The 16668-nt window shown below is 40.5% G+C and overlaps 1 protein-coding gene across 3 annotated transcripts in view; it reads left to right on the forward strand.

The window, feature by feature from the left end:
• Positions 1 to 16668, forward strand: part of ripk2 (receptor-interacting serine-threonine kinase 2) — a 95097-nt gene that overhangs the window by 11220 nt on the left and 67209 nt on the right. The window contains exon 1 of one of the 3 annotated variants that reach the window (XM_072256736.1): positions 11004 to 12218. The exons of the other annotated variants lie outside the window; for them this stretch is intronic. The gene's annotated coding sequence lies outside the window, so the exon portion shown is untranslated. Of the gene's footprint in view, positions 1 to 11003; positions 12219 to 16668 lie in introns of those variants that run through there. 3 annotated transcript variants of the gene reach the window in all.

Raw genomic sequence — 16668 nt, forward strand, 5'->3', positions numbered from 1 at the left:
GACCAGTGGTGTGCCTCAGGGACCTGTACTGGGCCCAATGTTGTTTGTCATATATATTAATGATCTGGATGATGGGGTGGTAAATTGGATTAGTAAGTATGCAGATGATACTAAGATTGGTGGTGTTGTGGATAATGAAGTAGGTTTTCAAAGCTTGCAGAGAGATTTAGGCCAGTTAGAAGAGTGGGCTGAAAGATTGCAGATGGAGTTTAATGCTGATAAGTGTGAGGTGCTACATTTTGGTAGGACTAATCAAAGTAGGACATACATGGTAAATGGTAGGGCACTGAAGAATGCTGTAGAACAGAATGATCTAGGAATAATGATGCATAGTTCCCTGAAGGTGGAATCTCATGTGGATAGGGTGGTGAAGAAAGTTTTTGGTATGCTGGCCTTCATAAATCAGAGCATTGAGTATAGGAGTTGGGATGTAATGTTGAAATTGTACAAGGCATTGGTAAGGCCAAATTTGGAGTATTGTGTACAGTTCTGATCACCGAATTATAGGAAAGATGTCAACAAAATAGAGAGAGTACGGAGGAGATTTACTAGAATGTTACCTGGGTTTCAGTTACAGAGAAAAATTGAACAAGTTAAGTCTTTATTCTTTGGAGCGTTGAAGGTTGAGGGGGGTCTTGATAGAGGTATTTAAAATTATGAGGGGGATAGATATAGTTGACATGGATAGGCTTTTTCCATTGAGAGTAGGGGAGATTCAAATTAGAGGACATGAGTTGAGAGTTAAGGGGCAAAAGTTTAGGAGTAACATGAGGAGGAACTTCTTTACTCAGAGAGTGGTAGCTGTGTGGAACGTGCTTCCAGCAGAAGTGGTAGAGGCAGGTTCGATGTTGTCATTTTTAAAAAAAAATGGATAAGTATATGGACAGGAAAGGAATGGAGGGTTATGGGCTGAGTGCAGTTAGATGGGACTAGGTGAGAGTAAGCGTTTGGCACAGACTAGAAGGGCCGAGATGGCCTGTTTCTGTGCTGTAATTGTTATATGGTTATAATGCTTGGTGATGATCCTGACATGCCTGACTGGACTCCTCTTTGAATCAGAATTGATCCCCTGTCTTGAAAGCAATGGTTGCATGGAGGATATACAAATCATAAAGTATCAAATTGTAGTGGTGTACGTTTCTGCTATTGATGGGTTACAGTACTTCAGGAATATTCAACTTTGAGCAGCCAAATCTATTGAGTCCATTCAGTTTAGCATGTTTGTAATGTCACAGAACATAATGGAGTGTGAGGTGGTAGTCTGTTCCTCAAGGACCGTGCTGTGGGCACTTCTACCATTTCGTTGATGGACAGAAGCTCCTGCCACAGGTGGATTGATGAGGTCAACTAGATATGTCCACCCTGTTGGTCGCCTCGTTAACTGCCCTCTTGTTATGAACTTCAGAACCCTAAATGTTGAAGCGTCTAGTGAATGACAGAGTAATGCCACACGGGTACAGTGCAGCTCCCATCCATGCACCTACCCAATGCTGCATAAATGATACTATTGTCCCTCCCTCAACCACTTCCTCTGTCAGCTCATTCCACATACTCACCACCCTCCGCATGAAAAGTTGCCCCTCAGGGCCCTTTTAAATCCTTCTCCTCTCACTCTAAATGTATACCCCTTTGGTTTTGGACTTCCCTACTCTCAGGAAACGACTGTCATTATCCACCTTCTCTGTGCCTCTCATCATTTCAGACTCTTGTATAAGGTTGTACCTCATTCTCCTGCATTCTAAGGAATAAAGATTTAGTCTGGCCAACTTCTCTTTACAATGCTGGCCCTCTGGTCTTGGCAACGTCATAGAATATAGAACATGACAGGACAGTATAGATCCTTCAGCCCATGATGTTGTGCTGACCTCTTAATCTATTCTGAAGATCAGGTTAACCCTTTCTTCATGCATAGCCCTCTAAATTTATACCATACACATGCCTATGTAAGACATGGATGCTAGAAAAATATTTTTGAAATGCCCATAGTAGGGCATTCCACACACCAACCTCTTTCTCTGATGTCCCCCATATACTTTCCTCCGATCACCTTAAAATTGTGTCCCTTAATGAGTCATTTCCTCCCTGAGAAAAGCTCTGGCTATCCACTCTATCTAATTATCAAGTCTCCTTTCATCCTGCTCCACACCTTCTAATTAAACCACATCATTCCTACAACAGGGTGACTAAAACTGTAGACAATAATCCTATTATGACCTCACCAATGACTTAAGCAACTGCAACATAGTATCCCAATTCCTGTATGTAAGGGGGTTTAATTTTTATGTTACTGCGGAGGCTAATTAAAATGGCGTCTTTGTTATGTTAATCTGGGGAATGTGGCTTTGTTGTGTTAAACACTGAGAAAGTTTGCGCTAACAGTTTGTTTTTGCTTTAGAGTCTGATAAGAGAGTGCTATTAACCAATTGGGATAGTTGTTATGGTTTTGGTGTATTTGAAGATACTGTATGCGCGGGGTTTTGGGGCAGAAGGCGGGAGAGCGAGACAGAGGATGGACGAGGTGCTGTGAGGCCGCTAACGGGGTCGGACCCCGAGCGGGACGTTCGGCGAGTAGACGGAGACGGACTCGTGTGGAGCGTCTGGTCGACCACCGTTGTTGGTCCCAGGCAGCCGGTCGAGGTGGTCCGAGGGGGTCGCAGGGTGAAGAAGAAGGTCCTTGAGCTCCAACGGTTTTTGTGCACGAAGAGATTGAACTTTGATAAGTGTGGCGCCTTTTATATTTTATTCTCTTTTAATTATATAGTTCCAGTAATATCTATAAACTGTAAATCATTTAATTGCATCTGGTGTATTGTCTGTTATTTGGGCGGGGTGGGGTACCTCACACAGCATCGACACAAACGAATTATCCAGTTTGGCGGGGCGAGGCTGTTTCCCTAGACGACAGCGAGCCGAGCGACCCTGAGGGTGGCCGGGGTGGGGGGCTACATGTAGATAGTGCCCTAGCTGATGAAGGCCAGTATGCAGATTGCCTTCTTCATTAGCCACAGATCCATCAAATATAGGATGTTAATGAATTAATTGTAAACAAGCACCACTCATGCACTCAACAGCTCTCCTAGAAAGTAAAATATCTAATTAAATAGCTTAAAAAAAGCTGAATGGAGATCTGAATACACCTTCCAGTGTGTTCCAGTAAATTCTCTGCACATGCAGCTTTGACATTCTAGGATGTTTCGGTGATAGTTACTTCACAAAATGGTTTGGCTTTGTGGCACTGGGAGGAAGTTGTGGGACTAAGTTGCTCCATAGAAACCTGTCAACTGGCTTGCGACCATTTTTCTGATCCCTTTTGATTCAGCCAAGCAGTATCTTGTTTGTCATTGTAAATTATGTACCCTATTTTTGCCCAGCGTTTATGTTCAGTGTGGTGGTAAGCACTCGGTAAACACTTTACTGACGAGCGCGCACACACAAACACACACACAACACACACACAAACACACACACAAACACACACACACACACACACACACACACACACACACACACACACACACACACACACACATTGTCTTGTCATTCTGTTGTCATTGTGCTGAGTGAACATACTTCAATGTCTTCCCCAGTGTATTCTCATAATGGGTCCGAAATGGAACTGATGTGCTGGGGTTGGATTTCTGGTGCCTTTCCTTCCATACACAGTGGAATATTCTACTTTAACAATGGAAATGTGCAAATGTGTATATATGTGTACAGGTACTGTATACTGTATTACTGTAAGGTAGATACTTCTGTTTATTTTGTAAAATGATTGTAACTACATTGTGGAGTGTATCATATTCTAATTCATATGTAGTTAACTTTGTGGGTAATTAAAGATGGTATGTCCTGATTTCTAATAAATGGAGCTCTTTGCTGTCAGTAGGAGGGTAAGATCAGGGCTGCAGGAATTCACACTGGACAAAGTATGGAGCTATTATTGTATTTTCTTGTAAACATCTTTTTGTAAATATTGGTAGTTTTCACTATTTTCACTAATTTTTGTCAGTTTGATTTTTCAGCACCTAATAAAGACCCTTGCTCTAAAGTGCAAGTGACCCCAGCCATTTCCCCTTTGGTCATAACCCACGTATCTAACACTCTGCCATGGTTTAGTGCTCAGGGTTGGCTGCTCAAAATTCTAGCCCGAAATGTTGTCAACTAAAGATGAAAAGGCCAATTCTTATTTTTTAAACAATCATTAATTTGATACTTTAGCTCTGTTTTCTACCTTCAGGGATGCTGCCTGGCCTCCTGAGAATTTCAGGCATTTTCTGTTTTTATTTCTAATATCAAACAAATGTTTTGGACATCAAACATGTTTTAAATTAATGGAAAAATGCTGGGAGTTCTCAGCAGGCCATTAATTTGTAAAAACAAAAAATTGCTCTTTTTCTCTCTGAAGTTATTGCTTAACCTTCAGGGTAATTCCAGCATTTTCTCATATTACTTCAGGGTTCCAGAAACAGTATTTTAGTTTTGCTTTTCAGTGAAGCTGGGATTCTTGCTGTGGACGTATAGTGCCAGATTGGGCAAAAGGGGTGGGAGGGTAGGATATCGGAAGTATTGAAATACTCTGTGATGTCCTAGGTGTTCAAAGTGAAGGAAAGTATATTGTTATTTTGATGGATAAGGCAAATGATGAGCTGGAACTAAGCATCAGAATGGAACTGAAGTAACTGTCTGTGACAGCAAAAGCAGAGTTGTAAAATGGAGACAGAATTACACATGATAGGGAGGGTGGATGAAGTTCAGAGGATAACATGGACTAATGAATACAGGTGGATTAAAAAGCTGACTTTTGAAGTCAGTTATTATTAGGGTGGCACGGTAACTTAGTGGTTAGCATTGGACTTTACAGTACTAATGGCATGGGTTCAATTCCCGCCACTGTAAAGAGTTTGTATGTTCTCCCAACACACATCAAAGTTGCTGGTGAACGCAACAGGTCAGGTAGCATCTCTAGGAAGAGGTACAGTCGACGTTTCAGGCCGAGACCCTCCTGACGAAGGTTCTCGGCTTGAAACGTCGACTGTACCTCTTCCTAGAGATGCTGTCTGACCTGCTGCGTTCACCAGCAACTTTGACGTGTGTTGCTTGAATTTCCAGCATCTGCAGAATTCCTCGTGTTTGTATATGTTCTCCCTGTGTTTTACCATGTGTTTTGGTTTCCTCCCAAGTCAAAAGATGTACCGGTTGATAGACTAATTGGTCATTGTAAATTGTCCTGTGATTAGGCTAGGGTTAAATTGGGGTTTACTAATTCATGCATCTCGAAGAGCTGGAAGGACCTACTTACTGTCTTTTATCTCAATGAATAAATGATAGATGAGAGGAATCTGTATGTTTGCTGACTTGGTGAGTTCAGTAGACATATAACTTCAGTAATGGGAGACAAAGTAAACTTATTTGCAGTACTTAACCCAGCCTTTAAGTGCTATGATAGTTATATCAGTATTTACATTATATTCTTTCAATGTATTTCCCAACATTTTATTTGGAAATTACATGGAATTCTCAAGCACCTGGATTTTATTTCAGCTGTCACCAGTATAGGATTAGTATTGCCAGAAAGTGAATGTATATTGTACAACATTGTGACTGATCTTACAATATTGCTCGGAAAGATGTCTTTCTACAACTTCACAATATACCACAGTCCTGTGTCAATAACCTCATAATGAAGTCCAGTGGGTATGCAAAATTATGGTTGTAAACGAAAGCCTTCAGATTTTATTAAACCAGTGTATGATGATTGTCTCTCAGTTTTCAGTTTTGTGTGATCAGACATTGTTACAAGCGGGTAGGTAGCCCACGCACAATCAAAAATGTTTCCAACATAAAATTTCTTGCCATTATATTACTTCCTTTCCCATTCCTTACTCCTGAAATTAAGTACATATAGAACATAGAATAGTACAGCACAGTACAGGCCCTTCGGCCCACAATGTTGTGCCGACCCTTAAACCCTGCCTCCTATATAACCCCCCACCTTAAATTCCTCCATATACCTGTCTGGTAGTCTCTTAAACTTCACTAGTGTATCTGCCTCCACCACTCACTCAGGCAGTGCGTTCCACGCACCAACCACTCTCTGAGTAAAAAACCTTCCTCTAATATCCCCCTTGAATTTCCCACCCCTTACCTTAAAGCCATGTCCTCTTGTATTCAGCAGTGGTGCCCTGGGGAAGAGGCGCTGACTATCCACTCTATCTATTCCTCTTAATATCGTGTATATCTCTATCATGTCTCCTCTCATCCTCCTTCTCTCCAAAGAGTAAAGCCTTAGCTCCATTAATCTCTGATCATAATGCATTCTCTCTAAACCAGGCAGCATCCTGGTAAATCTCCTCTGTACCTTTTCCAATGCTTCCACTTCCTTCCTATAGTGAGGCGACCAGAACTGGACACAGTACTCCAAGTGTGGCCTAACCAGAGTTTTATAGAGCTGCATCATTACCTTGCGACTCTTAAACTCTATCCCTCGACTTATGAAAGCTAACGCCCCATAAGCTTTCTTAACTACCCTATCTACCTGTGAGGCAACTTTCAGGGATCTGTGGACATGTACCCCCAGATCCCTCTACTCCTCCACACTACCAAGTATCCTGCCATTTACTTTGTACTCTGCCTTGGAGTTTGTCCTTCCAAAGTGTACCACCTCACACTTCTCCGGGTTGAACTCCATCTGCCACGTCTCAGCCCACTTCTGCATCCTATCAATGTCTCTCTGCAACCTTCGACAATCCTCTACACTATCTACAACACCACCAACCTTTGTGTCGTCTGCAAACTTGCCAACCCACCCTTCTACCCCCACAAAGTATGTCGATTTTCAGTTAAGAACCTGCTGCTGTGTGAGTAGCTTCGTAACCGAGCTGCATGCTGCTTCTTAGTGGGTGGCTGTCAATAACAGTGCAGAAGTTTAGGAAAATTTTCCCTTTCTCTGTCTACAGATGCATCCTGACCTGTTGGATATTTCTACCATTTTCTGTTTGTATTATCTTGTGATGATTTGAGTTTGCCTTTTCTAACATCAAGACCTTAAGCCTTGTCTGTTCTAAGAGTCTACTACTTCCCTCAGTTTAGAAAGAGTTTTCGGAATTCTTATGTTTGAAAATGTGATTTACTTCACGACTTAGTTGTCTTTAGTGAGAGGGTGCAGCTGTCAATAATTACTATTGTGAGCAGTGGGTACACCCTCCCCTCCAACCAAGGAGGAGATGCCTCAGCTAAGGACACAGCTTATCTCAAATAGAGCATGTTTATTCTGAGAGGTAAATTCTAACATTTTAGTTCTATAGAGGGATTTCCAAAAGAGGTAGAATTCTTACAATCTGGAAGTACGTGCTGAACAAGTCACCCATCACAGAAAAAAGGCTGTAGGAATAGATCCTTAGACAAAGGCAGAGGAGTGGATTTTTCTTCTTCTTTGTAACTCCTTACTGCTTTTTAATATTTGTTGTTTTTTTAATCAGTCATCTGTATGTGCCAGCAATGTTATTTCTCCTGATTAGATTCAGAGTAAAATCAAAGATTCTGAGTAGGATTTTAAGTATGATTAAAGTAGGATTATGTGTAGGACTGCGTGTCCTCATAATCTAATCTAAACTATTTAATGATAAATACCTTAATCCTTTGTTTCCTCCTGCTAAACACATTAATTCCCAGCCAGGTGCTTCTGCACTGTTAAAAAAAATAAGGCTATTAAGAAGCATCCTGGGACTAGACTGTGAATGTTCATTGTACTGTGACATTTTATAGAACACAAAGCAAAGGTTACAAAGGTATAATAATCATTTTGTTGGCAATCGTAGTTTTAGGTTTCCACTTTGAAAGTGGCTTTGCTAGTTAAGAGTGGAATGTCGCTAGAGCTCTAAACAACTCCATGTTAATGATTTTGTTTTGTCTTTGTTTATGCTACCTGTTGTTGATTTTATATATCTTATTTCAAAGAGAACAGCTAAAAATAATGCAGCAATATGTCAATGTTGCATTGAAGTGTTCACTGTGATATTTGTCAAATGTACATTCTGCTAACCTGGTGACATAAGCATTCAACTTTGATAGTTACAAGAAATCAAGTATATTGCCACTGGATCTGTTCAAAACAATTCCATATTTTAAAGCACAAATGTATTGTTATAATTGCCTCACAGATGGTATTTTAAGCATTTTGCATTAGCTTGTCTATGATTTGTCTGCACTAATATAGATTAATGTGTTCCTTTGGGGATGAGGAGAAATTTGGTTGTCAAAATAACCTTCATTTTCCTTCAGGAAGGGTGGAATTCACTTAAAATATGTTTTTGCAAGATTTCATTTTGTTGATTTATTGCCATATTTTAAATTTGAAGATCATGCCAGTCAGACATGTAGGCAGTTTTTCAATGCTGATTAAATTTATGCTGGTTAAAGGAATCATTATTACCACATTTTTCATCATCTCTGTACCTTCCTCATTAGGCTCCATGACTTCCTTATTTATGTGGTCTACAAAAACAGTAAGCTCATTGAGTAGACTTAAAATTAATGTAAAGACTAAAAATCAATACCTGTATTGACACTTCAATTTGGTAATTTCTGAATACCTTCTAGTCTGAAATTGTAACAACTTATTGCTGAGGTGTTTAATTGGAGACCCCATTAGATGTTAAGGATCCAATATGCTGAAACACAAAGGTGTACTTACAGTCTGTTGGTCAACATTCCCCCTCAACTAATAAAAGAAGATTTGTCTCATTACTGTTGTTTGTTTCACACCGTCTGCCAAGTGGCTGCTGCCATTCCCTACTGAACAACCATGACTGCAAAATTATGTTTTTTTATGAAGAGCATTGAGACTTTTCACATTGATGATGAGGTTGTATGAATAGAAGCCTATTGGTTGTTCCAAGCAAAATGAAATTTAGGAGAACAAAGTGTAATTACATGCTAATCAACATGTGAGATGGAATTGTCAGACGAAGCTTAATTTAGCCAAAATACTTGCATATTTGGGAGATAAGACTATAAGACATAGGAGCAGAATTAGGCTATTTGGCCCATTCACTCTGCTCCACCATTCAATCATGGCTGATCCTTTTTTCCGCTCCTCAGCCCCAATCCCAAGTTTTTTCCCCATAGCCTTTGATGCTGTGTCCAATCAAAAGCCTATCAAGCTCTGCCTTAAATATACCCAATGACCTGGCCTCCACAGCTGTCTGTGGTAATGAATTCCACAAATTTACCACCCTTTGGCTAAAGAAATTTCTCTGCATCTCTGTTTTAAATGAATTTCCTTCTATTCTGAGGCTGTGCCCTCCTGTCCTAGACTCTCCCACCATGGGAAACATCCTTTCCACATCTATTCTGTCTAGGCCTTTCAACATTCAAAAGGTTTATGAGATTCCCTCTCATCCTTCTAAATTCCAGTGAGTACAGACCCAGAGTTATCAAATATTCCTCATATGATAACCATTGCATTCCCAGAATCATCCTCTGAACCCCCTCCAATGCCAGCACATCTTTTCTTAGATGAAGAACCCAAAACTCTTGAGAATATGCAAAGTGAGGCCTCACCAGTACCTTATAAGGTCTCAGCATCACATCCCTGCTCTTATATCCTAGACCTCTTGAAATGAATGCTAACATCGCATTTGCCTTCCTCAACACCAAATCTACCTGCAAGTTAACTTTTAGGGTATTCTCCAGAAAGACTCTTAAGTCCCTTTGCATCTCAGATGTTTGGATTTTCTCCCCATTTAGAAAATAGTCTGCACATTTATTTCTACTTCCAAAGTGCATGACCGTGCATTTTCCAATATTGTAATTCATTTGCTACTTTCTTATCCATTCTCCTAATCTGACTAAGTCCTGCTGCAGTCTACCTGTTTCCTCAACACTACCAGACCTTCCACCATCTTCATATCATCTGCAAACTTGGTGACAAAGCCATCTATTCCAGTTGACTTATGTATACTTGGGTCTTTCAGCTGTTTGAGCACCTTCTCCCTTATAGTAGTAACAGCATTCACTTCTCTGCCTTCACACCCTTCAACATCTGGCACACTGCTAGAATCTTCCACAGTGAAGACTGGAGCAAAGTACTCATTTAGTTCACCTGCCATCTCCTTATCCTTTGGGTTCAGGTGCAACCTGTCATGTTTGAGCAGGTCATACTTCTCCCAGAAGAGATCCCAATGTTCCAAGATCTTGAAGCCCTGTCCCCTGCACCAGCTTCTCAGCCATGCATTAATTTGTCAAATCACCCTGTTTCTACCCTCACTGATGTGTGGCACAGGCAGCAATCCATAAATTACTACCCTGGAGGGCCTGCTTCTCTGCTTTCTGTCTGCTTTCTCCAATTCTCTCTTCAGGACCTCTTTGCTTTTCCTTCCTATGTCATTGGCAACAATATGTACCAAGACATCTGGCTGCTCTCCTTCTCTCTCCAAAATGTTGTGGACGCGATCTGAGACGTCCCTGACCCTGGCACCTGGGAGGCAACATACCATTCTGGGCATGTCCACGGAATCTCCTGTCTGTTCCCCTGACTATTGAGACCCCTATTACTACCGCTTCCCTCTTCTCCCTCTTTCCCTTCTGCACTATGAACCCATGCTCAGTGCCAGTAACCCAGTCCCTGTGGCATTCTCCTGGGAGGTCATCTCCCACAACAGTATCCAAAACGGTAGACTTGTATGTGCACCTTGCCTCTGAGATCAAAGGTCATTGATGGTAAAATAAATCGGAGGTCTATTAATACAAATCATGATTTACATATCTCATTACGTTGGAGGAAGTCTTTGGCCCATTACATGTATGCTAGTTCTCAGTGCAATCTCTGCATCCCTCCATTTATTTCCCAGCAACCCATCATCTCTCACATACTTATCAACTCCAGTTATATTTGTCTGCCACTCACCGATATTATGCATAATTTAAAGTTTCAAAGCATATTTATTATCAAAGTATGTTTGCACTATACAACCCTGAGATTCATCTTCCTGCAGACAGCCATGAAGCGAGGAAAACCATGGAGCCCATTCAAAGAAAAACATCAAACCTCCAACACACAAAGAGCAAATCGCACAAACTGCACAAAAAATAAGGAAAAAACACAGAATAGAAAACACCAAACCACAAATCAAACAGTCCAGGAATACTTAGCCTAGCACAGTCAATCCAGTGCTGTGCCACCAGTCAACTGCAGACCCAGTGCCAGTCTGCCCCGATCAAAGCCACACAAATCAGCAATCGGAAACACACGACGTGAACCAGAGTCTAATCCACAACTGCATCGATTCAACCTTCCCCTTCAGGCACCATCCTCTGGCAACATCGAGTGAAAGGGAGAGACAGACCAGTCAACACAGGCATCTGCCTCCGGGAGAAGTGAGTGAGAGCACGAGAGAGACTGGTACTCGAGTACCTTCCTCCAACAGCAGCGAGCAAGAGGGTGAGAGAGACTGGTCACCTACAGGCAGATGACGCTCTCGACCAAGTTGATTTCAAGCTTCCTTGACACCTTAATCAGCGGGATAGACGACAAATTGAGTCAATCACAGGTTCGCACCCCGTCTTCAGTCTTCTTAGCTTCGATGCCGCACGATTCATTTGAAACCTCACCAAACACCCTCGGAGACAGTAAAGTGCCAGATTGTCCAATCGGTCCAAAACATACCACCAGTATATCGATCACAGGCTCCAAAAACATCAGAATCACATTTGAAAGAAGAAGAAGAAGCAAGACAAGCGAAAGAAGCAGTTTTGTGAATTGTCTGAAGGATATTTCCCATGGTTTCATTGTTCGCTGGTGCTAACTAATAGTAACCAATTAACCAATCAACCAGCATTTTGAAATTTGGCAGGAAACCATTACATGCAGAGAAACTTAAATTGTACGTACTTGCACACAGGGAGCACCTGAGGTCAGGGTGGAACCCAAGTTACTGGAGCTGATGCACTGTACTGTATGTGGTGCTGCCCCATTCAAAGTCTATTCAAAGCAGTTTGCTAATGGCTATAAATAACCTGGGCATTTGGGGCAGCAATAACATTTTTTACATATCACAAGGCCAGGTGAATACCATGTGCAATGCAAACAAGAAACGGCCTTTCTACATTCCAGAATGATGTCGCTTACTGGGAATTCAGAGAGTAGGTAATGCACATAAAGTGATCAGTCATTAACCTACTCCTCGTGCTGTACCTTTTGATGATTTGCTTGTGAAAACGTAAGTATAAATATTTGGATTTTTTTTGTTTCTTTTGGATAACACCTAACTTTTACTTTACCTCTGCAACTAAATGGCTTCATGTGATTTTGTTACATCCAAAATGTTGCTATTAACTTAACACGTGAGGTATGAGAGGGAGATCGGTGATGGGGTAGTTGAAAATGAAAAATTCTGGCAAGAACCCACACTGTGCTACTACTGTTATTGAGAAAATGCAAAACTATCACCAACCATTCCCACTAACAAAGCCTCCCCATCCAGATTGCCACCATCCACATGTTTCGGCCCCTAAAGAGGGACTTTGATAATTTGGTCTTCATCTGCTATGATTAGTCCTGCCACCTTTACTGTGTTGTTCACCATCCTGTTTTATGATGGCTTATTTCATGTGGTTTCTTGTCTGTGGCTTCATCAGGTCTTGCTCACACTCCTGCTCCAGTGGTTAAGATGCTGTTGGTTGATGTGTTGGAGTCACACCACAGCAGCTCCTGGCTCTGTTATTTGTATCACCCTGGTGGCAGCTGAAGACGTATTCCACCCTTTGACAAAAAATAAGATAACAAGTAGGCCCCTGTATATCCCACTATGAACTCCAGTGAGCTATCGATAAAATTTTAAGTGGTGTTTGAGACTGATTTCTATTGGCATTTAAACTGATAACTCGATTGTGATTGTTTCCTTCTATTTGAAAAGTGCTATGGTGAAGCTATCTGTCTGCCTGACCTGAAAATGACTGACTAGTATTTTTTGTATTATTTCCTTCCTTTTACAACATATATAAAGTCTCTGAGCTGAAAGAAACATGCTGCTGTATTATTTTCTAATTGCTTATAGAGCAAATTAATCTAGGTTTGAGGTAAAGCAAGTCTTCCAAAGGGGATATTGCATCAGGCTGTAATTTATTTTGGTGCATGTTGAATGTGGTGAATAATACAGGAATTTAAGACTGTGGTTTTTTTGTTCAGTTACCACCATCACCATGAATAGTCTTTTGTCTTCTCCCCTGCAATACAGAAGGCAAATTTTTTTGTAAGAATTCAGCAAAGGGCAACGCAGTAGCATAGTGGTTAACGTAACACTATTTCAGCAGAAAGTTCTTGTGACTGCATGAGTTTCCTCACGGTATTCAGAAGCAGGTTTAATATCACTGGCATATGCATGAAATTTGTTGTTATGAAGCAGCAGTACATTGTAATACATAAAAACTGTAAATTACAGTAATAAGTGTATATATATTTTTAAGTTAAATTTCCTCCCACTTTCCAGAGATATACAGGTTAGGGTTGGTAAGTTGTAGGCATGCTAATGCTATGTGGGCACCAGAAACATGACAGTTGCAGGCTGCCCCCAGTACATATCCGGACTGTGTTGATGGCAAATGGGGTATTTAACTATATGTTTCAATGTGATGTAACAAATAAAGTTAGTATTTTATCTTTAATCATTGTAAGATTTAGACAGAGATATTTGGGAATGCAGCATTTGTTGAGTTTTGGCTGCATTAATTTTGGAAAAAGAACAAGAATCTGTATTTATATCATGCTTTTTAGATCATGAGACACATAGAAATGTCATCAAATGCGGGCACTCTCAGGTTGATGAATACCTAAAATTTTGGAATCCGATACCTATGAATGAGCTTCCATAAATATTATTAAATTCAAACAAAACTACTCTTAGAAGAAAAAATACCTGTTTTACGGTATCAGGTCCCATTGTTATTAAGAACACTGTGAGAGGCTACTTAAGAGATTTGCTTTGGCGATTGACAAGCAATTACTGTTTTTGATACTTGTGCAACAATGATGGGATTCAATGGGCAATGTGGCATCCATTGATACTTCAAGCCCATCAAAACTAGTCCTTGAGTGTGAGGCATCCTGATTCTGTACCAATGTAACTGGGCAGGAGAAGACAATAAATAATGCTAATTGGCCTTCATTACAATACTGTAGATGTGTGGTTTACCGTGTCAAGTGATCTTTGTGTATTGTCTACAAATCAGAATTAACATCTGGATAAGATAAACTTGTGGTTGACTACAGACTGGTTTGTAATGTGGGAACAGGTTGTACAGAGATACGAGAGTAGAGGAGGACAGTTTTAGTAGATATTTATGGAAGATAAAACAGAGAGACTTTGAAAGATATTAGCGTAGCTGCCAATTTTCTCTTAATAGAAGAGTCTACATATCTGAAAAGATTACAGTCCTGAAGAAGGATTTCAGCCCGAAATATCGACTGTTTATTCGTTTCAATAGATGCTGCCTGACCTGCTGAGTTCCTCCAGCGTTTTGTGGGTGTTACTAAGCAGAGCGATGATTCTGTCATGTAATTTGGAGTGAATGAAGCAATCATTTATTTGTTTTGATTTTATTGGCAGAGTTGTTTTGAAATTGTTATTTCATTAGGGAGAGAAAAATCTCAATTCACGTTGCGTAAAATTATCAGTTATGCTCTTTACTTGAATTTCATTATGCAAATCAAGTCCAGAATCAGAAATTTTCTACAGTTTAGAGAAGTTCTGAATAAATCGTTTTTTCAACTTTTGGCAAGTTTTGCAAGAACCCACAGTCCGTGGAATTTCCCTTTATTTTCCCAATGCAAATTCTGTTTCATTCATAGAGTCATAGAGCAGTGTGTCCACAGAAACCAGTCCTACTGAGGCTGCATTGACTTTCCACTCTCATTTACTCTCATCCTATATTCATCCCTATTTTGTTAAATTATTTCTGCATTCTCATAAACTCCTTGCCTACTAGTTAGGGGCAATTTGCAATCGGCAATTAACCATCTAATTCACTCTTGTTTGGAATGCAAGAGGAAACCAGAGCACCTGAAGGGAACTCCCATGGTTAAAAGGAGAATGTGCAGATTCCATACAGTCAGGACTGAATCCTGAGGAGTGAGGTATGGGGTGGATTCGGGCAACAGTTCAGTAGAATTAAGAATTCCCAGCTCTTTGGCATGGGGTCCTGACTCCTTCATTCCCTTCTACCTCCATTAATTGTGAGCTGGAAGTCTACTAATGCCCAGAAATTCTTCTGTTATATCAAAATATATCATTTTATTTAACAGAGCAACGCACACAATGCTGGAGGAATATAGCAGTTTAGCTACCATCTATGGAAATCAATCCTGAGTCAATGTTCCAGGCTGAGACCCTTCACCAGGACGGGAAAGCAAGTATTTTGTCTATTTTCCCCTTCCTCTCCAGTCCTGATAAAGGGTCTTGGCCTGAAATATCAACTGTTTATTCGCTTCTATAGATGCTGCCTAACCTGCTGAGTTACTCCAATATCTTGTGTATGCTGCTCTAGATTTCCACCGTTGTGCAGGATCTCTTGTGTTTATTGCGATATACCTATTAATGATCAGCAGATGTCCTTGCCTGTTTCAAGGCATATCTATTAAATAGCCTCTCACTGAGACTGTAGTTTGTTCACTGACAGCAATGTTTGTTTAAGAAGATATCCTTGGAATGTCAATTACTGCTTGTAGTTTGCATTTGAAAGAAGCTTGAAGGCCCTCTTTTGGTTCAAAAATGACAATTGCTTAAACTTTAAAATAATTTTATAGCATATGGTTGGAATTATGGATTTCTCATCTGATAGCTGATTGGATAAGCATCATGTGATGTGAATCTGAGTACAGTTTGAGATCAATCCCTGATTTGAGATGGCACAACAGCAGGATTCTTTGATATTCTCAGACTATAAAAATAACAGCACATAGAGTGCAACCAACATAAACATTCAAACCAACTTAAACACGATTTGCAGATAAAAAGGACAAGGAAGAATTTTCAGGAGCTGGGCTGAAGTTAGGGTCAAGTTAATCAATAGTAATGCAAGCGGAAGTTTAACACGTGGCAGATATGTTCAGCCTCAAACAGTTTTCAGAGAGAGGGAAGAATCACTATCTGGAAACAAACTTCATGGAGCATGATTCCAAACATCCCACCCTGCAAAACCTCATTTCAGGGAGGTAGCACCCCCGCCCCCTGCAACTCCATATTCCCCCCCCCCCCCAGTCGAACTCCAAGGGTGTATGTGATAATTTGTTTAGTGATTTTGTCTAATCTGTAAACCAAGTTGGGTATATGCAGAAAATGTGACATTAAAATATGTACTTATATTATCATGTTTATTCTATTACAACTTTAAGCAAGTCTACAGGGAGTTTGGCCTCATCACGTAGGACATCAATAGAGTAGTCCCTTAGCAGCTAGCCAGCTAGTTTGAATAACATTAGCTATGCTAATGAACGAATGACACCTGTTAAACTCACCTCAACATGTCTTTTACATTTTAACCCACCATAGGCAATAGAAAGGTCACTGTTGCAAACAGTGCAGCGAGCAACGCTGTCATTATTTATGAGGTCGACTAAAGCCCGCCACAGAGAAAACTGATAGGTCTACTTAGCATGAAGAGAGACCAATCAGG

Source organism: Mobula birostris, chromosome 1 (genome assembly GCF_030028105.1).
Source record: "Mobula birostris isolate sMobBir1 chromosome 1, sMobBir1.hap1, whole genome shotgun sequence".
Lineage (NCBI taxonomy): Eukaryota > Metazoa > Chordata > Chondrichthyes > Myliobatiformes > Myliobatidae > Mobula > Mobula birostris.